Source organism: Ursus arctos, unplaced genomic scaffold (genome assembly GCF_023065955.2).
Source record: "Ursus arctos isolate Adak ecotype North America unplaced genomic scaffold, UrsArc2.0 scaffold_1, whole genome shotgun sequence".
Lineage (NCBI taxonomy): Eukaryota > Metazoa > Chordata > Mammalia > Carnivora > Ursidae > Ursus > Ursus arctos.
This window is the reverse complement of record NW_026622763.1, coordinates 35356989-35380769: the sequence shown is the minus strand read 5'-3', so window position 1 is coordinate 35380769 and position 23781 is coordinate 35356989. Positions and strand designations below refer to the sequence as shown.

General features: G+C 36.2%; 1 protein-coding gene across 2 annotated transcripts in view; it reads right to left on the bottom strand.

Moving 5' to 3' along the window:
* The window catches only part of ARL6IP6 (ADP ribosylation factor like GTPase 6 interacting protein 6), a 453211-nt gene that overhangs the window by 221194 nt on the left and 208236 nt on the right, over nucleotides 1–23781 (bottom strand). The gene's annotated exons all lie outside the window — the stretch shown is intronic.

Genomic DNA, 23781 nt, shown 5'->3' with positions numbered 1-23781 from the left:
ATGTTAACTATGTACTTTGAGTGATAATGATGTGTTACTGTTAGTCCATCAATTATAACAAATGTACCACACTGGTGCCTTGATGCAGGATGTTGATGGTGAGGGAAGCTTATGCATGCGGGAAGAGAGAGTATGTGGGAACTCGCTGTACTTCCTGCTCAGTTTTGCTTTGAAGCTAAAACTGCTCTAAAAAATAATGTTTATTAATTTTGTTTTAAAAAGTAAAAGCCGTGAAACAGATGATGACTAAGAGTCAACAAATGGCACACATCACAATTTCCCCATCCCTATCACTCTTCCATGAGAAGAACACTGGATTAAGGGACTTCTATTCACATAACAAGTATTTATTGAAAACCTACTATGTGTCTAGTACTCTGCTAGGTGTCTTGGAAATGGAACAGAAGTAGCCATTTCCCATATGCAGTTTACAATCTAGTATAGAGAGGAGTAAGACAGTAAACAAATAACATATAGAAATAGATTATATGTGCTGAAAAGAAATATAGAGGGACCTAAGAGATAATGATACTAGGGATGATTTTACCAAAAAAAGGAAGAAGAAAAATAGACCAGTAGGTGTAGAGAGATGTAGGGTCAAAGAAGCATGTTTATAACATGAGAGCACTATGTAATATTTGAATATTGGTGAGACTGGTCCAATAGAGAAAAAGAAGTCAAAATGCATGAGAGAGAGGTAATAAATTCTGAAGCAAGGACTCCAAGATGGCACGGAGAGATAGAATTCAGAATATATGTAAAAGACTTGCTCTTTGATAGGAGAGTAATTCCTCCATTTTATCAAGAAAAGAGGAGTATAAAGAGAAGAAAGAATATCTGCAGGCACACTAGTAGAAAGTTTGGGTGTGTGTGTGGTGGATGGCAAAGGTAGAAAGAGCTGAAATAATTTTTTATGAAATCTAATCAAAATAGGAACCACATTTTTGGCCAGGAAAGGAAAGAGCTTTTAGTGTGGTGGCCTTTATAATGTTAATCAGGTCCAGAGCACAGTTTTGACAAAGTTTGTGGCTTGCAGGGATCAAAGTGAAAGCCATGCTAACAGGAGAAATGTCTCTGGTCATATGAATTAGATTGCATTTTCTCTGAGTTACTTAAAAGCTTGCCTTGGTAGGGTAGCCTTGTTTCTTAAGTAAACAATGAGAAAATCAGCCACTGTGGCTAGTGGGAAAACTAACCTGGAACTGCAGTACCCACACTGATCTGCACTCAAGGGGTATCCTCCATCACCTGAGTCAGTATCACTGAGCAGACTAGGAAGTTTATTAGCATCCAACCAAAGCCTTAACGTTCTTATCTTAGAAGACAAAGGAGAAGGAAAAAGAGGTGCCATGGCCTCCTCTTAGGATGAGAAGTGAAGGCTTCCAGAGCAGAATGTTTTGATCTGAGTAGGATTTGAGAGAGAGGGCTCTAGAAAATAGAGAAATAAGGGGTAACGGGAATTGAGGAGAGAGAGACCTGGAGACAGAGAACATCTATTTGAGACAGTTTCTCCTAGAAGGTCTGAGGGTGCAAGGCCCTTCACTAAGTTGGAGAAAAAGATTTCTGTTCCTCCAACATGATGTAGCTTTTCTGAGATCTTCCCATTGCATATTTTTCCCCCAAAGGAACAGGACAGAGAGGACAAAATTAGAGTGACTAGCACTGGACTCACCCCACTGGATTACTCTCAGATATGAGTTACCTGGACTGGAGGGAGAGAGTGACAGGTGCTGAGGTCCAAAAAAGAGAATGACTGAGAGAATGCTTGCCACAAGTGGGTCACAGAAATATGAGGCAAGATCTTCGGTGAGAGTTTTAAAGAGAGATGATATGAAATAGCTTTTGTGACAAATGGGAGAATGATCCTTCAGTACGACACAGGTTGGTGGGAAGAGTTAAGAGCCTATTTAAGACAGAAAGTTTTGTGTCTGAGCCTTGCTTCTGTCATTTAGTAGCTGTGCGTTGTTTTTACAATATACATAACCCCTCTGAATCTGAATTCCCTTACTGATAACATGGGAATAGTAACACCTATAATATAAGGCTGTAGAAAGGATTAAATAAGATTAGGTATGTAAAGCTCTTTATACATATTAGAGTCTTAAAAACTATTTGTTTCTTCTCGGGGCTTTCATAGCTTTCAAGATTCATAAGCTTCACTAAGCTGCAGGGTCTTTTATTTTTAGGTCAATACTCACTGGAGAGTTTTTTCCTGGGTAAAGTGTTAACATTAAGCAAGATGCAAAATTAACATACAAAAATAAGCAGTGTTTCTATATACAAACAATGAATTATCTGAGAAAGAAATTTTAAAAAGAACCCATTTACAATAGCATCAAAAACAATAAATACTTAAGAATAAATTTAACTAAAGAGGTAAAAGATCTCTACACTGAAAACTATAACATACTGATGAAAGAAATCGAAAGAGACACAAATAAATACAAATCCCATGTTTATGAATTGGAAGAATTAATATTGTTAAAATGTCCATATTACCCAAAGCCATCTACAGATTCAATGCAATCACCATCAAGAATCCAGTGGTATTTTTTACAGAAGTAGAAAAAAAATCCTAAAATAAATATGGAACCATAAATTACCCCCAAACAATCAAGAGAAAACAAAGCAGGAGGTATTGCATTTCCTAATTTCAAGCTATATTATAAAGCTACAGTAATCAACACAGTATGTACTGTCTTAGCATGTACTAATATTTGACGAGAGCAAAAAAATACTCAATGAAGAAAAGATAGTCTTATCAATAGGTAGTACTGGGAAAATTAGATATTTCCATGTAAAAGATTGAAACTACACCCCTACGTTACACCAACCACAAAAATTAACTCAAAATGGATTAAAGATTTGAATGTAAGACATGAAACCATAAAACTCCTAGAAGAAAATATAGGAAAAAAGGCCCCTGACATGGGTCCTGGCCATGATATTCTGGGTATTACACCCAAAGCACAGCAACACAATAAAAAATAAACAAGTAGGAGTACATCAACCTAAAAAGCTTCTGCATAGTAAAGCCAATGATCAACAAAATGAAAAGGCAACTTATTGAACAGGAGAAAATATCTGCAAAGCTGATAAGGTGTTAATATCTAAAATACATGAAAAAAACATACAACTTAATAGGAAAAAAAACACAAATAATCCAATTTTAAAATGTGCAAATGACCTGACCAGACATTTTTCTTTTTTTTTTTTAAGATTTTATTTATTTATTTGACAGAGATAGAGACAGCCAGCGAGAGAGGGAACACAAGCAAGGGGAGTGGGAGAGGAAGAAGCAGGCTCCCAGCGGAGGAGCCTGATGTGGGGCTTGATCCCAGAACGCTGGGATCATGCCCTGAGCCAAAGGCAGACGCTTAATGACTGAGCCACCCAGGCGCCCCTGACCAGACATTTTTCTAAAGAAGATATACAAATGGCCCACAGACCCATGAAAATATGCTCAAGATCAATAATTATCAGGGAAATGCAAATCAAAACCACAATGAGATATCACCTCACATCTGTTAGAATGGCTATCATCTAAAAGAGAGAGAGAGATAACAAATGCTGGAGTGGATGTGGAAAAAAGAGAGCACTTGTACACTTGTGGTAGGATTATAAATGGTACAGCCACTATGGAAAACATTATGAAGGTTCCTTAAAAAATTAAAAATAGATCTATCATATGATTTAGCATTTCTACTTCCGGATATATACCCAAAGGAAAAAAAACCCACTATGTTGAAATATCTGCATCCTGATGTTCAAAGCAGCATTGTTTACAATAGTCAAGAAATAGAAACAACCTAAGTGTCCATCAGCAGTTGAATGGATAAAGAAAATCAAGTACATTTATACAGTGGGATACTATTGAGCCATTAAAAAAAAGTAAATCCTGACATTTGAGACAACATGGATGGACCTTGAGGGCATTAGCCAAGTGAAATAAGTCAGAGTAAGACAAATACTGTATGATGTCATTTATATGATGAAAATTAAAGAAAAAGAAAAAAGAAAAACTCAGAAAAAGAGATCAGATTTGTAGTTATCCAAAGCAGGGGATGGGGGTGAGGAACTGGATGAAGGTGGTCAAAAGATGCAAATTTTCAGGTATAAGTAAATACCGAGGGAAGAGTTAAGATGACAGAGGAGGAAGGGGACTTTAGGTTTGTCTCATCCCTCAAAAACAGCTAGATAAATATCAAACCATTTTCAATACCCAAGAAATTGATCTGAGAACTGACAGAGTAAAACTGCACAACTAGAGACCAAAAAAAACCACCACATCGTGGAAGGTGGGAGCTGCAGAGAGTTCATCTGGGGGAAACAAGAGCTGTGGGTGCTGTGAAGGGGATGGAGCCCTGACCATGGAAAGAGGAGCAAGAGAGAAAGAGAGAGAGAGCGAAAGCATGCACAGGGAATTGCACAAGAAAAACTCTTTCCCTAAAACCATTGACTGGGAAAGAGAGAGGGACTGAACACCACAAGTTTTTATAAACAGGGAAGCACAGCCTCTGAAGTTCCAAAGTCCGCACCATTGCCAGGGTGTGCCTCAGGGGCTTAGCAGTACTCCTGTGGGGAAGAAAGGCCAAGACCCAGGAGGGGAGAGCCTGGTCTGAGGATTCCCTGAGTCCCACAGGGAGAAGCAGTTCCTCAGCTTGGAGTGCATTTGGGAGTGATGGCTTGGGAACAAAAGACAACTGGTGGGCACCATTGAGGTGTCCCATCTAGCACAGGAACACCAGCTGAGGGCAGCAAATTTTAGTGCGAGCTTTTAGCAGTGCTTTGCCATAAACTCTGAACCACTGCGTGGTCCTGCAACATATTTCTGAGATAAGCTAGCACCAGCCAGAGCACAGCAAGACCCTCCCCCAGAAGATCCCTGAGGGGCTATGCTGGCGCATCTCTAATATTTGTAGTTTTGAAACCCACCCCCATGCCTGAGATAAAACACAGGAGTGCTATGCCACCTGGCAACGGGACAGCTTGGACACAGGCAGGGTGAAGGCCAGGATCTCGCAGAAGCCAGGGACAAAAAAGAGATGATTGTTTGCTCTTCTGTGAGTTTCCTGAAGTGTAGCAGAAAGGAGTTCCCTGCCCCAGGGACAGGAGAGCTGGGTGATGCCATTTTTGCCCCCACCCATCAGTGCAGACTAACTTCAGTGAGCAAAACAGAGGTTGGAGCTACTTACACCAAGCCCTACTGCCCTGCGCCTGCAGGTGCCTCTCCATTAGGGTAAGTCGGGCTGAAAATCAGAGCAACAGGCTCCTCCCCAGAAGACTATCACAAACCCCTCATATGCACCAAGTCTACTGATCATAGAGTGCTACAAAGCTTCAGCTCTGGGGAAATAGGACTAGCTTCTTTTCATTATAAATATATATATTTGGATCCAGCTCCTTTTAACAAGCAGGCCAAAACACACCTAAGATCTAGCTTCCTTTCTTCTTTTTATTTACATTTTTATTTTTATTTTTTGGTTTTGTTTTGGTTTGCTTTTGTTTGGTTTTTTGGACTTCTTCTTAATGTTGGCATTATTTTCAGGAGCAGGAATATATGCTTTCCTAACAATCAAACACACACACACACACAAAAACAATGAGCCAAAAATAATGACAAGATGGAGGAATTCACCCTAAAAGAAAGAATAAGAAGAATTTGTGGCCAGGGATTTAATCAATACACATACAAATATGATGTCTGAACTAGAATTTAAAACAATAACCATAAGAATACTAGCTGGACTTGAGAAAAGCATTGAAGACACTAGAGAATCCCTTACTAAAAAGATAAAAGAACTAAAAACTAGTCAGGATTAAATAAAAAGTGCTATAACTGAGATGTAAAACCAAATGGATGCAATGACAATGAGGATAGACAGAGCAGAGGAATAAATCAGTGATACAGAGGATAAAATTATGGAAAATTAAAAAAGCTCAAAAAAAGAGGGAAAGAAAGGTATTGGTCACCAACATAGACGTAGGGAACTCCACAACAACTTAATGTGTAATCATATTTGTATTATAGGAATCCCAGAAGAAGAAAAGAAAGAAAAAGGAGTAGAAAGTTTATTTGAGCAAATTATAGCTGAAAACTTCTCTAATCTGGTGATGGAAACAGACATCGAAATCCAAGAAGCACAGAGAACTCCCATTAAATTCAACAAAAGCTGGCCATCACCAATACACATCATAGCCAAATTCACAAAATACGGAGACAAAGAAAGAATCCTGAAAGCAGCAATGGAAAAGAAATTCTTAACCTACAAGTGAAGACAGATCAGGGTTTACAATATCTGTCCACAGAAACTTGCAGGCAGGCCAGAGAAAAGTGGCATGATATACTCAACATGCTAAATGGGAAAAACATGTAGCCAAGAATACTTTACCTAGCAATACTTTACCTTGTCATTCAGAACAGAAGAGATAAAAAGTTTCCCAGACAAACAAAAACTAAAAGAGTTCATGACTAAACCATTAAACCAGCCCTGCAAGAAATATTAAGGGGGACTCCTTCATTGGGGAAAAAAAAAAAAAAAGCAACTAAGACTAAAAAGGAACAGAGAACATCACCAGAAACACCAACTTTGCAGGTAACACAATGGCACTAAATTCATATCTTTCAATAATCTGAATGTAAACAGACTAAATATTTCAACAAAAGACATAGGGTATCTGAATGGATAAAAAAATAAAACCCACCTATATCTTGCTTACAAGAGACTCATTTTGGACCTAAAGACACCTGCAGATAGAAAGTGAGGGCATGGAGAACCATCTATCATGCTAATGGACCTCAAAGGAAACCCAGAATAGCCATACTTATATCAGACAAACTAGAATTTAAAACAAAGACTGTAACAAGAGATGAAGAAGGGAGTTATAGCATAATTAAGGGGTCTATCCATCAAGAAGTTCTAACAATTATACTATTTATGCCCCCAACTTGGGAGCACACAAATATATAAAACAATTAATAACAAACATAAAGAAACTCATTGATAATAATACCATAATAGTAGGGGACTTTAACACCTCACTCACAGCAATGGACAGATCATCTAAGCAGAAAATCAACAAGGGAACAATTGCATTGAATGACATACTTGACCAGATGGACTTAACAGATATATTCAGAACACTCCATCCTAAAGCAGCAGAATACACATTCTTTTCTAGGGCACATAGAACATTCTCCAGAATAGATCACATACTGGGTCAAAATCAGCCCTCAATAAGTACAAAAAGATGAGATCACACCATGCATATTTTAAGACCACAACATTATGAAACTTGAAGTCAACCACAAGAAAAAAATTGGAAAGACCACAAACACATGGAGGTCAAAGAATATCCTACTAAAGAATGAATGGGTTAACCAGGAAGTTAAAGAGGAAATTAATAAAAAAATACATGGAAGTAAATGAAAATGAAAGCTCGAGGTCTAGAACCTTTGGGATGCAGCAAAGGTAGTTCTAAGAGGGAAGTATATAGCCCAATACAGACCTACCTTAATAAGCAAGAAAAGTCTCAAACACACAACCTAACCTTAAGGAGCTAGAAAAGGAACAGCAAATAAAGCCTAAAGCCAGCAGAAGAAGGGAAATAATAAACATCAGAACAGAAATAAATAAAATAGAAACAAATAAATGAAAAACAGTAGAACAAATCAATGAAACTAAGAACTTTTTCTTTAAAATAATTAATAAATAAAATAGATAAACCCTGGTCAGACTTATCAAAAAGAAAAGAGAAAGAACTCAAGTAAATAAAACCAATAATGAAAGAGGAGAGCTCACAACCAACACCACAGAATTAGAAGAGAATATTATGAAAAAATATATGCTGAAAAACTGGGCAGTCTGGAAGAGATGGACAAATTCCTTGAAACATACCAACTACCAAAACTGAAACAGGAATAAATAGAAAATTTGAACAGACCCATAACCAGCAAAGAAACTGAATCAGTAATCAAAAAACTCCCAACAGGCAAAAGTCCAGGGCCAGATGGCTTTCCAGGGGGAATTCTATCAAACATTTAAAGAACAGTTAATACCAATTCTTCTCAAACTGTCCAAAAAATAGAAGTGGAAGGAAAACTTCCAAACTCATTCTACAAGGTCAGCTTTACCTTAATTCCAAAACCAGACAAAGACCCCACTAAAAAGGAGAATTACAGGTGAATATCCCCGATGAATATGGATGGAAAAATTCCCAACAAGATACTAGCAAATCGAATCAAACAGTACATTAAAAGAATTATCCACCACGACCAAGTCAGATTTATTCCTGGGCTGCAGGGGTGGTTCAATATTCACAAATCAATCGACATGATACACCACATTAATAAAAGAAAGGATAAGAACCATATGATCCCCTGAATACATGTGAGAAAAGCATTTGATGGAATATAGCATTAATTCTTGATAAAAGCCCTCAACGAAATAGGTTAGAGGGAACATACCTCAACATCATAAAAACTATATATGAAAGACCCACAGCTAATATCATCCTCAGTGGGGAAAAACTGAGAGCTTTTCCTCTATGGTCAATAACAAGACAGGGATGTCCACTCTCACCATTACTACTTAACATAGTACTAGAAAACCTGAAAGGCTCCACCAAAAACCTGCTAGAAGTAATACATGAATTCAGCAAAGTCACAGGATATAAAATCAATGTGCAGAAATCTGTTGCATTTTGGGAAGCCTGGGTGGCTCAGTTGGTTAAGTGTCTGCCTTCAGCTCAGGTCATGATCCCAGAGTCCTGGGTTCAAGTCCCACATCAGGCTCTTTGTACAGTGGGGAGTCTGCTTCTCCCTCTGCCTGATGCTTCCCCTGCTTGTGTGCTCTCTCTGACAAATAATAAATAAAATCTGAAAGAAAGAAAGAAAGAAAGAAAGAAAGAAAGAAAGAAAGAAAGAAAGAAAGAAGAAAGAGAGAGAAAGAAAGAAAGAAAGGGAAGAAAGAAAAGGAAGGAAGGAAAGAAAGAAAGAAAGAAAGAAAGAAAGAAAGAAAGAAAGAAAGAAAGAAAGAAAGAAAGAAATGGAAAGAAAGAAAAGGAAAGAAAGAAAGAAAGAAAGAAAGAAAGAAAGAAAGAAAGATCTGTTGCATTTCTATACACCAATAATGAAGAAGCAGAAAAAGAAATCAAGGAATTGATCCCACTTATAATTGCACCAAAAACCATAAGATACCTAGGAATAAATCTAACCAAAGAGATAAAAGATCTGTACTCTGAAACTATAGAACACTTATGAAAGAAATTGAGGAAGACACAAAGAAATGGAAAAACATTCCATGCTCATGGATTAGAAGAACAAATATTGCTAAAATGTCTACAGTACTCAAAACAATCCACACATTTAATGGATCCCCATTAAATTACCACCAACATTTTTCATAGAGCTAAAACAAACAATCCTAAATTTGTATAGAACCACAAAAGACCCTGAATAGCCAAAGCAGTCTTGAAAAAGAAAAGCACCTGGAGATATCACAATTATGCACTTCAAGCTATATTACAAAGCTGTAGTCATCAATACGGTATGGTATTAGCACAACAGACACACAGATCATTGGGACAGAATAAAAAACCCAGAAATGGATCTTCAACTGTATGGTCAACTAATCTTCAACAAGCAGGAAAGAATATCCAATGGAAAAATGACAACCTCTTCAACAAATGGTGTTGGGAAAACTGGACAGCAACATGCAGAAGAATGAAATTGGACCACTTTTTCAAACCATACAAAAAAATAAATCCAAAATGGATGAAATAACTAAATGTGAGACAGGAAACCATCAAAATCCCAGAGGAGAACACAGGCAGCTACCTCTCTGATCTCAGCAAGGGACTTCTTACTAGACACATCTCCAGAGGCTAGGGAAACAAAAGCTAAATGAACTACTGGACTTCATCAAGATAAAAAGCTTCTGCATAGCAAAGGAAACAATCAACAAAACTAAAAGGCAGCCTGTTGAATGGGAGAAGATATTGCAAATGACATATCTGATAAAGGGCTAGTATCCAAAATCTATAAAGAACGTATCAAACTCAACACACAAAAAAACAACGAATCCAGTTAAGAAATGGGCAGAAGACATGAATAGATATTTTTCCAAAGAATTAACCCAGATGGCTAACAGACACATGGAAAGATTCTCAGGGCACCTGGGTGGCTCAGTCAGTTAAGCGGCTGCCTTCGGCTCAGGTCATGATCCCAGAGCCCTGCTCAGCAGGGAGCCTGCTTCTCCATCTAACCCTGCCCACTACTTCTGCACTCTCTCTCTCTCTGTCTCTTAAATAAATAAATAAATAAATAAATAAATAAATAAATAAAATCTTTTTTAAAAAAGGATTCTCTACATCACTCATCATCAGGGAAATACAAATCAAAACCACAATGAGATACCACCTCACACCTGTCAGAATGGCTAAATTTAACAACATAGGAAACAACAGATGTTGATGAGGGGAACCCTCTTACACTGTTGGTGGAAATGCAAATTGGTGCAGACACTCTGGTGAACAGTATGGAGGTTACCCAAACAGCTAAAAACATCACTACCCTACAGCCCAGAAACTGTACTACTAGGTATTTATTCAAAGGATACAAAAATACAGATTTGCAGGGGTACATGTATCCCAATGTTTATAGTGGCATTACCAATAACAGACAAACTATGGAAAGAGCTCGAGTGTTCATAGACTGATGAATAGATAAAGAAGATGAGGTATACACACACACACACACAGACACACACACAAACACACACACACACAATGGAATATTACTCAGCCATGAAAAGAATGAAATCTTGTCATTTGCAGCAACGTGGATAGAGCTAGAGTGTATTATGTTACATGAAATAAATCAGTCAGAGAAAGACAAATACCATATGATTTCACTTGTATATGGAATTTAGAAAACAAAACAGATGAACATCTGGGAAGGGGAAAAAAGAGAAAGAAGGAGAGAGGGGGAGGCAAGCCATAAGAGACTCTTAAGGATAGAGAACAGAGGGTTGTGGAGGGAAGTGGATGGAGGATGGGCTAAATGGGTGATGGGCATTACGGAGGGCACTTGTGATGATGAGCAGTAAGTGTTATAGGTAAGTGATGAATTACTAAATTCTATTCCTGAAACTAATATTATACTATATGTTAACTAACTAGAATTTAAAATAAAATTTGGAAGAAAAACAGAGAGAAGTAAATACTGGGGAGGTAATGTACAACATGATGACTACAGTTAACACTGCTGTATGGCAGACCTGTAAGTTGTGAGGGGTGCCTGGGTGGTTCAATCAGTTAAGTGTCTGCCTTCCACTCAGGTCATGATCCAAGGATTCTGGGATGGAGCTCCTCGCAGGGCTCCCTGGTTAGCAGCGAGTCTGCTTCTCCCTCTCCCCTGTCAGTCTCCTGGCTTGTGCTTTCTCTTTCTCGCTCTCTCTCAATAAAATCTTGAAAGAAAGAAAGAAAGAAAGAAAGAAAGAAAGAAAGAAAGAAAGAAAGAAAGAAAAGGAAAGAGAAAGAAAGAGAAAGTTGCTAAGAGGGTTGTCTGAGTAGCATATTGGTTAAGCATCCGACTCTTGACTCTTGGTTTCTGCTCAGGTCATGTCGCAGGGTCATGAGATGGAGCCCCAGGGCATGCTCCACATTCAGCGCAGTATGCTTAAGATTTTCTCTCCCTCTCCCTCTGCCCTTCCCGCTCGTGCTCTCTCTCTCTCTTTCTAAAATAAATAAATAAATCTTTAAAAATAAAAAAGAAAGAAAGTTGCTAAGAGAATAAATTGTAAAAGCTGGGTAGCGCAGTCATTGGGCGTCTGCCTTCGGCTCAGGGCGTGATCCCGGCGTTGCGGGATCAAGTCCTACATCGGGCTCCTCGGCTGGGAGCCTGCTTCTTCCTCTCCCACTCCCCCTGCTTGTGTTCCCTCTCTTGCTGGCTGTCTCTCTGTCACATAAATAAATAAAATCTAAAAAAAAAAAAAAAAAGTTCTCATCACAAGGAATAAAACATTTTTTCTTTCTGTATTCATATGAGATGATGGGTATCTAATATACTTATTCACTAATGGATATTAACTAAACTCACTGTAGTAATCATTTCACTATATATGTAAGTCAAATCATTATGGTATACACCTTAATCATACACTGCTCTATGTCAATTATATCTCAATAAACTGAAAGAAAAAATGTTTTAACATTAGGAATAATAATTCCTAAATCCTTTTAGGCATTTTGAGCATTGAAAAGTGCTCAAGGTCTATATTACTGAGTTAGATTATGTATTTTTTCAAATTAGTCCTAGGACCTATAAAAATATAAAGTATCAAACCAGTTTCACTGAGATTTATTTCTACCCAGAAGACAGTCTTTCCACAATGAAAAAAAAAGCCATTTATTAATAAGAATTTTAATATGTAATTGGTAAACTAATTATGAAAATGCAATTTGATAAAACTGCTTTCATTTAAAACAGAGCCAAAAAAATAGGTTTTTGGATTTCCAGTGGGGTTTTGTATGTAATTGTTTTCAGGGTTATTTGAAATTCCACCATAGTGCCCAGGTTCTCATACTTCAATGTATATCAGAATCACCTCAGATAAATGTTAATCATTCAAGTTCTTAGGCCTTAACAAAGAGCATCTGATTCTTTAGGTCTGAATGAAACCAAATAGTATGTATTTTTCACCAACATTCTACATATCATTAATACAGATAGTCTTTAATGCTCATTTTGAGGAATACCTATAGCCTAGACAATATGCACATTCACTTTGGGAAAATTATCTGTTTTTATCATGTGGAGAATCTAAAGAAACTCATATTTATTTTCATATATACACCATAACTGATTCACTTCTGGAAAGAAAAATCCTCCCTTAATTTAAATTTTTGATCACACATATGAATACATATATTTTACAGAGTTTGAAATATTAGTTTGACAATATTTTTCATGATAAAGGTCCATATGATTCATATTCTTGTTTCATTAGAGGCTCTGACAGCTGTTTAAATAATCACTTGATATTACAATAGCAATGCTTTCATATTTTCCTTTGTTGTGAAGATATTTACTTTGAAGCCCCAGGAATTACCAAACCTTTCTTATTTTTAGGATTTTTATGTGAAAAAGGAAGGATTTCCTGAGATTTCCTTGGGAATATTTCCCAAGGATATTTACTAACTATATCTTGTCTATTCCTTTCCATTACTCCTATAAGTCATATTTCTTTACACACAGTAACAGAGAACATTAGAAACACAAACTTGCAAGCTTATGTAGAATTCAAGCCAGATAAAACTTGGAAAACAACTATAAGTCTTTCAGAGAATCGCCTTTCAGCAGCATTGAAAATGCATAGTTCAGATACCAAATAGCAGATAAATGTAATGCTTTCCAAGACGGAACATAAGGTCTCATTCTATTTTAAGAGAAAGAAAAGATTGGAAAATATCCCAGAAATGTCACTGTGGGAGCAGGTTGAACAACCCACTAGTATAAAAAGAATTTTTTTTTTAAAAAAAGCAATCACATCACACATTTATCAAATTTAGGGAAGACAGTAGAATAAAAAGTGTTAGATTTCCTTAGGGAAAATATTCAAGTGAAACTTAGTTCTGAACTATAATTGAATATTACAGTTTAGTAGATGCTGTTCAGAATCATGGGAACAGAAGGGACCACAGACATTCATCTGGTCATTTTCCTCCTTGAGTTGGGTCCTACCACTAAATCACCTAAGATTACTAAATAATCTATCTCAGTTTTAATGCCTGCAGAGGAAGAAATTTATACATCCCTTATTTACCTGATCAATAACCAATGCACAGGTTGAATCTATTTCATTCCTTCTTTTAGTTAATCCAAAAATATTGATTAAGACCCCACTATGTGTGGGTTTGCAAACTGACCCCCTTACATGGAGGGCAAGAAAAGACGAAAAAAAAAAAGAGGCAGGCCACTCCAGATTGGAAATTGACAGGTTTAATAAGTAAGGGAAATTATGAGGCTTGTCTTGGGTGGCCACAAGATGGGTAGACCTTGGCACCCGCCCACCAGAATCTTAAAGGTTTATATAGATGTCTATGGGGTTTAGTCACATACACCATCCAGATGGTCTGAACAACACATTGCTCTCTCAAGGCTGTGTCCTTGAAAATAGTTCCCACCGTGGCAACAATGGAGACAGTGTACATTCTAAGCATGCAGGAAGGGGTCGGGAGACTCTGATTGCCCAGGTCCAGCTCACAGGTCAACCAGCAATCACATCTTCTCAATTACCTCCTCCAACACTATGTACAAGATGCATCACTGCCAAAACCTCCAAACAAAAACTGGGAAATTCAGTTAATCGCTAAGGCATCTCAGATGCAAAAATCAAATGGTCTGACTAGCTTCACACAGTACCTCCATCCCACACCTCACGCCTTTTTCCTCCAGTCCCAAGCTTCTCTGCGGATATATTTTAAAACTTTGTGAGAGAAATAAAACCGACCTAAGTAAATGGGCAAATATATCATATCCAATAGCAACAAAGGTTTTCATGGACCTTGATAAGCAGGCTCTAAAAGTTAAATGGAAAAACACAGGGCCAAGGATAGCCAAAATATTTTTGAAGAACAAGACGAGTTCCTACTTCTACATTATAAAGCTAGAATAATTAAAAGTGTGGTATTCATGTAGAGAAAGACAAGTAGACCAATGGACAGAAAAGAGAACTCAGAAATAGCCCCCCTCTACTTTGAGGTACCTGAGGAAAGTTTCAGAACACTAGGTAAGTGATAGAATATTCAGCAAATGACAATGGGGAAATATCCTCTCCATATGAATAAAAATAAAATTAGATCCTTACTTACACCACACGAAAAAAAATTCTCCAAGTGGGCTAAAGAATTAATTGTGAAACATAAACTATACTTTTGGAAATAAACATAGATGATATTTTTAATGAATTTACTGTTAGGGATAATTTCCTAAACAAGATGCATAAGCACAAACTGTGATAAAAGATGGATACATTTCACTAATTTAAAATCAAATACTTCTGCCAAATAAAAGACGTGCCTTTTGATAATGCAAGCTGGTCTGGGAGAAGATATTATATATGTAAATACATCAAAATTGTATAATATACATATCATAGATTATATAATATATAGATATTAAATTATAATACATATTATAAATGACACAGGATTACTATTCAGAATCCAGAAAGAACTCCTATAGATCAATTAAACTGACACAATCACAAAAAAATATTAAAATGGCAAAGGATACAAATAACTACAGATTAAGATATCCACATGGTTAACAAGCATAAGAAATGTTCCTTGTTCTAACTAGCAATTAGAGAAATAAAAATGAAAAGAAACTGACCTTTCGTATCAACCAAATTTGTAAAACTTAGAGTTCAAGTTTTAATAAATGTGAGAAAACAGGAATTGTTATTAGAGTATCTGTGGGAGTACAAATCAGTGAAATTTGCCAATATCTGGCTAAAATATGTTTAGCCTATCATCCAGCAATTCCTCCTTCCAAGAATATACAAGAAACTAGAGAATTCTAGGGGAATTCCTAGAGAAACTCTTTCACATATGCACAAGAAAACATACAAAAATGTTTATTGTAGCAAAAGATTGAAAGCAATTTCAAATCAGATAAATTGTGGAATTGTACATTATATAACAGTAAAAATGAGTGAATTATAGCTATCTGTAACTACATTGTGTAAATACATCTCAAAAATTAATGTTCAGTGAAAGAAGCAAGTTAGAGAGTATTAAATATATTACAACACTGTCTAGGTAAAGTTTCAAAACTTTAAATGTTAATTGGCATAATGTTTATGCAAACTTATGATGAATTTGGCCAACAGAGAAGTTGGAAAAGTAGCTTCCCATTTTATTACGGATTTATTTTTGGTCAATGTAATTTCTAGTTCATGGCTAGTAAAGAGGGTTTTAGATTTATTACTGATTTATTGTTGATTTTTATTTTATTTCTGTTTCATGGAGAGTACAGAAAGTTTATTTTAAAAAAAAGAAATACTTCAGAAGATTTCATATCAAATTCTTACAGATTAAACAAATGAATCACTGAAAAGCACATTATTTTTAAAGATGATTAAAGTTTAGTGAACCAAAAATTTGGTATTGATTATCACCTACCTTATCCTAAATAATTTTGTAAAGATTTATTTATTTATTTGAAAGAGAGAGAATGTGAGAGAACATGAGAAGACATTTGGAAGAAAATCCTCAAGCAGACTCCCAGCTGACTGGGGAGCCTGAGGCCTGCCTCAATCCCATGACCCATGAGATCATGACCTGAGCCAAAACCAGCAATCGGATGCTCAACCAACTGAGCCCTCCAGGCACCCCATCCTAAATAATTCTGAAAATCTTTCACATATTTATAACATCCCAAAGTGAAATAAGGTTGCTGACTCATCTAATGATTTCTATATTTTGTATAACTCCATGACAGCTATATGAATGAAAATGATTTATAATTTTAACGTTGTGATAGCATAACTTTGATAGAAACAAATATCCTTTAACAATTTTTATTATTTATTCTGTGCATAAACATGCTAACATTTCCATTGGACTGAGAAAAATTCTCTTTACTTCTACAACCATGAGTAAATCCAAAGCCGAGAGCTAATTGATGAGAAAAATGGCATTTCGCAACTTTTTTTAGAGTCTGGAATGTAAGCTTCACTAATTGTAGTTTCCTTGGAAGCACAGAGGTCTATATTAAATCTTGTCACATTTTAATCTACATTTAATTATCATAGATCAGTCTTCAAATGCCTACTGATGAGAAAGAAAATCACACAGCATATGATAACCAAGGAGCTCAGAGAAAGTTGCAAGGCATCTCTATCTTTGCTTATGTAGTAAAACTAATCAATATTCTCCTGCAGTCTCCCAAAATACATAAACTCAAAATACAGTAAAACCACACCCTCAGTGTAGATCACTATAGGAGAACTTTTCCACCAACTGTGAACAGCTATAGATTGCAGAAAGCGTTTGCTTTCTTTAGGTATCATATTGCAGCAGCAAAGCTCTCGGGATGTTTATATTGCTATGTGGGAGTCTCCCGAGAATACTGCCTCCCATAACATACAGAATAACGGCTCTGCTCCTCCTTACGAATCGTGAGAATCTATGGTTTGCTGCTACACTACACACACCAATCATCAGGCCTACCACCCCTTCTAAGGAAATCCTGCTGATGGAATATGCTAGTGCTTTTCCTTCTGCGGGGGACGCCATATTCTACATCACAACCCACCTCCTCTAGCTCCCTTGCGCCGCACCTAATGGGAAAACGGCTGGTACTTGAACTAGACTGGTGATTTGGGAATGGAAATCATCCTCATTTCTACTACATTTTAAAATATGAAAAGCACTGCGAAGTTGATAAAACCGTATTACAGTCTCACAGTTCAGTCTCTTGACACTCTTATTTTGCTTACAGGATTTCGTATGTTCCTTTATGATTAATTTTGATATTTACCACTACTTCTTCTGGCTAAATAACCAACTCAAACCAAATGGGAAATACAAAAGTCAGCAAGAAATGTAAGAAGTTAGAACAATATTTATGATATCCTTATCCCTACCTTATCATTCATACATGACTTGTACTTTTATCCTGGCAGACTGTTACAAGGAGAAGCAGATAATGGAGAGTAAGGTACAAACCCCTTAATTGTGTTGAGTACTAGACAACTGAGCCATGCCAATTATACAAAAGAGAAAGAGAGAAGAACCCAGGTCCTATTTTTCAACTCCAGTATTTTCCATTTCTCACATCTGAACTGCTCCTGAGTTTAACATAACAGTGCCAAATAGAAGAGGGGAAAAAAAAGAAGAAAACTCAGAAATTTTTTTAAGTGTAGCTTCACTTAGAGAAAAAAATAAGGAGAAGGCCATTGAACAAAGTATTTCCCACAAATGATCCTGAATTCCCCAAGGAAGTTATTTACAGTTGGTTCCAGAATCACAAATTCGATTTTTTATGGTTTAAAAAAAGGGCCATCAGAGTTTTCACAAAGAACTTCCACTTTTCATGATTCAGATATCAGAGAGCCAAAGACCTTGAGTGAAAAAAAAAAAAAGATTCTCTTTTTCTGAAATACACATCATTATTTCTGAGTCTCTAGTACCTAGCATGTTTTAAACTTTTAAATCCTTCTTATGATTTTGCAGTCTTTATGGTCATCCCCAAATCTATTAATTGGTTCTAGATTACAAATGAAATTGTCCATGGAATTCCTGTGTTTCTTTCCCTGTTTTTCAAATAAAAAACTTGAAGAAGTCTTCATGATTCTATTAACTCACAACATTCTCCTGAGCAATGATTACAACCAATAAATCATTTGTAATAGTAAATCAAACTAAAGGAGCAACAGGATAATGAAATTTTAAAATGAGCTTGTTTTCCTGCCACTCAAACTTGTATATTTGGCTTTTCTTTATTAGGCTTTTCTTTATTAGGTATACATCCAGAACAATCAAAACTCCACTTAAAAGTGTCACTCTTTCTGGGGCGCCTGGGTGGCTCCATCGTCAAGTGTCTGCCTTCAGCCCAGGGCCTGATCCCAGGGTCCTGGGATCAAGCCCCACATCAGGCTCCCTGCTTCTTCCTCTCCCACTCCCCCGGCTTGTGTTCCCTTTCCCTCTGGCTGTCTCTCTCTCTGTCAAATAAATAAATAAAATCTTAAAAAAAAAAAGTGTCACTCTTTCTGCCAAAATATAAAAAAGAAATTAATAGCAGTATTAAAATTATTTTATATCAGTCTCAAATATGAATAGCTTTGTCCCAAGAATTAACATTTAGTATTAAATTTTCATGTTAGACTTACTGATCCACAGTGACCCAGCTATACAACCATGTCAAAAAATAGGGTCTTTAAACAAGCATGCTTGAGAACAAAAGTGTATAAGAGATTAGATCAACAATCTACAAACCTTAATTAAGTGGCCAAACTCATAAGACATTGCCTCTGTTGTCTGACTGCAGAATCCTGCATGATTTACACCCAAAAGTCCTAATGAGTTGCTCCAGAGTGTTCACACAATAGTCCCCAAAATTACTTGATAAGCTTCAATAGAAATTCATTATTTGAAAACATACTACCAAATATTGGTAAACATGATAAAACAAATATACACCGAAGTTATTAGAGAAAATTTTAGACATACACACTTGAAATTCTGGAAAAAGGCAAGGATACCCACTATTACTGCTATTTTTATTCAATATAGTACAGGACATCTTGGTAAATAAATTAATTACTTTATTAAAATAAAATACATGTAAGAATTTAAAAGAAAAATGTATTTGACTTAGCAGATAACAACTAAAAGAAAATCAACAAACTATTAAAATGTTAAAATTAACAAGTAAAGTGAATTTACTACATTTAAAATTCAAGTTCGTTTTTTCCCCTTTGCTCATTTGTTTTGTTTCTTAAGTTCCACATAGGAGTCAAACTAAATAGTATTTGTCTTTCTCTGACTGACTTATTTCACTTGCTCTATCCATGATGACAAACCATTTTAAAGATGGCAATTTTCTCCCAAATTTATGTATATATTCAATAAAATTCATATTAAAAGAATAATTTTGGAATATGACATAGTGAATTGTAAATTTACATAGAACAATAAAGATCTGTGACTAGCTATGAAATCTTTTAAAAGAACAAATCTGGAGTATTTACCTTTCCAGATCTTAAGACATACTTTATTTTTTTTGTTACTAAAAATTTTTGTTTTGACAAATTTCATGCTTACAATAGAGAGAATAATAGAATAAAGAAGCCATATGCTCTCTTTATCTCAGTTCACCAACTGTTAATATTTTGTCCCAGTTGCTCTAATTTGCTCTTTCTACATAGGCATTTCACAAATCCTCCCTCTCCCACCCCCTGCTGTACCATATAAAAATAAGTTGCTGACATATGACGGACATTCACTTTACATAACCACTAAAATCAAGAAATTTGGCCTGTTTCATAGCCAAGAAATATAACCTTGGTACAATAACCTTATCTCATATTCATTCTATACCTACTCTCGAATGATGTCCAAAATGTTAAGACATACTTTAAAACCATGAAACCAGCATGATATTGATGCAGGAACAGATGAGAAGATCAAAGAAATGAAATAGCAAGCCTTGAAACACCCCGCATAAATGCAAAGTTAGCATATGAATGTAATGGGATCACTAATCAATGGGAAATGGACTAATAATTTAGTAAATAGTACTGAGAACATTGGCTTATTACATGGAGAAAAATACATCGGGATACCTTCCTATACCATATATGTAGATAAACTCCGAATTGACAAAAGACCTAAAAAATTAAAGTAAATATAAAAAGCCATGTAGAAGAGTAGAGATGGATTTTTCTATATATATATATAAAGAAGGCCTCTACTGCACAAATCATAAGAAAAATTAATGGATATATATTCTACATAAACATTAAAGACTTCATTTGAACAAGTTGGCAGAATGGTTCCAGGCTAGAAGAAAATAGCTGAAATACCTAAGACTGACAAAGAATTAATTGCTATAGTATACAATGAAGTATTATAAATTATTTTAAAAAACAAAAAATATTCAACACAATAGAAAAATGGCCTAAGAGTTGTCAAAGGAAATTCCCTAATGGGGAAGCCCATTGACTAATTAGAATATGAAGAGATGTTCAACCTCCCTAGGGATCAGAGAGAACCAATAAAAACTAATGTGAAATACTATTATACAGTCATGAGAATGAAAAATTGGAACGTGAATAATAGCAGGTGCTAGCAAGGATATAGGAAAATGTTAACACCCACTGTTCATCGAAATGTAATGGAGCAGACATTCCAGGAGAGCATAAAACTGTGTACTATGACCAATCCTGAATACAAGCCTCAGAGAAATTCAGACAGGGTGTTCATCACAGTGTGCCTTTTGAGAGCAAGTATTCGGACACATCTGAGACAGTCATCACTCCGAGAGAGTATAAGTACAAAAACTCCCATACAGAGTGGCTTTAAAAAAAATAAAAAAAGGAGGAGGGACGGTAATGTTTGTGCCAATAGCACAGGGTCTGATTTAGCTATACAAATATGCTTGTAAAAGCAAAGCAGAATACTCTTCAATAATCAAAAGAGAAAATGGGGATTTTTTTTTTTTTTTAAATCTCTTCCGTGTCTTGATCATTTTGGATCGTTAGCACTTAGGACAGTGCACATAGCAGGTGTGTCACAAATACTAACTGAATGAATGATGTTACTGTCTTCCACCAACGTACATGTAATAAGTTCTCCTTCGCTCCTGTTTTTCAGTTTTGTGAGGCAGAATAATGGTTCTATAATGTAGTTTCTTACATTAAGTTGTTGGCATGCCACTTTTTTTCACTTCTTACTTTTCCTGTAGTTGAAGTTCATATAAGACACTCATCTTCTGTTGCACAAAAATAATCATCTTTGTCAACTCTTCCAATGCGCTAACATTCCATGATAAATTTAATTCATTGTACTATTTTAAACACTAAATTGTACTTTATGTTCATATCTTGTGAGTGTCAACAGATCACTGGTTTAATAGAGTGTAATAAATGAGTTCTTAATTGATTATTGTTCTCATTAATCACTACTTCCACAAAGAGGATCTGTGAAATACACAGACATAATGTGATGCCCCAGAGCACAGAGGAAAGAATGGATGCTAAGCACAGAAATATAATTTTGAAAACTCGGGAAAAATAAACCCTAGAGTATCACATATTAGGATCGCATTGATAATGGAATTTTTTTTGACCCAGTGTGCAACCACAAAGTGTAATTTGGCTTTAAGAAATATCTATAATAAAGAATAGTTCCTCAAGGTGTAATATCCTGATCAAAACGGGTTTTTGCCCCCACACAGCAATATGTTTCAAGACATCCCAGGTGTCTTAACTGATAGCCACTGATATTTCAAACTGCAACTATGCACTGCACTGCCATTTCTGCAAGAGATAGTGATGGTTATTTGGTATAATGCAGGCTTAAAGCACTCCACAATATAAAGGAATAGCTTTTGAAAACAGTCAGCTCTAAGTCCCACTATCACTACTAAATAACTAATGACAAAGAGATATTCACCTACCCTTCTAAAATGAATTTTATTTGAAATGTCCTTGTAGGGGAGAAAAGGTAAGTCCTTTTATTCCAAGTCATTGACAAGAACACTGGAAATATTGAGAAAATTGTACTCATTTCTTCTGAAAGTTAAATCAATTGCTTCATCTTATTTCTTCCTGTCATTGTAACACTCACAATGCTATTATGGGTAACCATTTTGAAAAGATCTTTATTAATCTGCTATATCACTGGGGAAACAAAAGGTGAGGAAGTTAAAATATAACAAAAATCAAAAGTGTAGAACAGGGCAAAAATAGGACTTAAATCCTGATGTTTTGACCCTAATTAAATGCTCTTTACATTACACCCTAGGAGATTCTTTACTATGAGTACGAAGTACCCTACAATGTTATCCTCCTCTCTGAAAACTGTATCTTTCTCTTTGTTCTAAAAGCCTGAAACCTTTAAAGTGTGTTTGCATATGAACAGAGCCCAAGGCTGAGGGTACAGGAAATCATTACAATTCCTTTTTTGGCCCCTATCTTCAAAGACCTTTAGAAAATGCTTGCTAAAATACTTTGTTCTTATTTCATTCAAATTGTTTAATGGCATATCACGAAAGTCCACATGTCATACAAGATATGACAGGTGAACAATGCACTCATACTGTGCTAGTGGTCAAGTCCCAGTTTGTCGCCTGTGAGTGCTCTTTCTGGGACTTCACTTCAATTCCCAAAAAAGCTGTCAATGGGATTTATCCACCAATGAGTCAGGCTTCACTTACCTAGGATACCTGAATGCCAACAAACAAAGTCATTTAGGTCTCAGATCTTAGATCTTTCAAATAAAATCCCCAATGAAGTAACACTCCTGATAAAGCAATGGCAGAATAGAGCCATTGTCTCTCCTTTCTCCTCCTCGTTCCCCACCTCTCTGGCTCTCCATCTCTGGTTGCAGAAGTAGGAAATAAAGGCAAAGATATAGTGAATATCCTTTGAAATGTCATTACAAATGCAACATAAAATCCAGTTAAAAAATAAACTCTTAAAATAAAATGAATTCAATAAATTGCTCATTACTCTTTCAACTAATTGACTTTTAATGAATCAATCTGGAAGCTCCTGCTCCCAGACCACATTAATATACCCTAACTTGGATGCATGCATATGCTGCAGGCTTAGACAGTCAGTATCTTATTCTCCAGCCACATTCAAGATATATACTAGAAGGGTGCCTCGGTGGCTCAGTCGTTAAGCATCTGCCTTGGGCTCAGGGCATGATCCCGGCTTTCTGGGATCAAGCCCCACATCAGGCTCCTCCACTGGGAGCCTGCTTCTTCCCCTCCCACTCTCCCGGCTTGTGTTCCCTCTCTTGCTGGCTGTCTCTCTCTCTTTCTCTGTCAAATAAATAAATAAAATCTTAAAAAAAAAAAAAGATATATACCAGAGCATACTCTGGGAAGACTTTTAGAGCTGTGGGAAGATTTTTAGAACCGTCCCTCTTCCCTTTGTATATTAAGCTATAAGGACCATGTGAGCCTAGAATTTCAGTGGTCACCCTGCCACCTTGTAGAATGAGACTCAGACACAGAGGAAATCAGAGCCAAGGTATGGACAG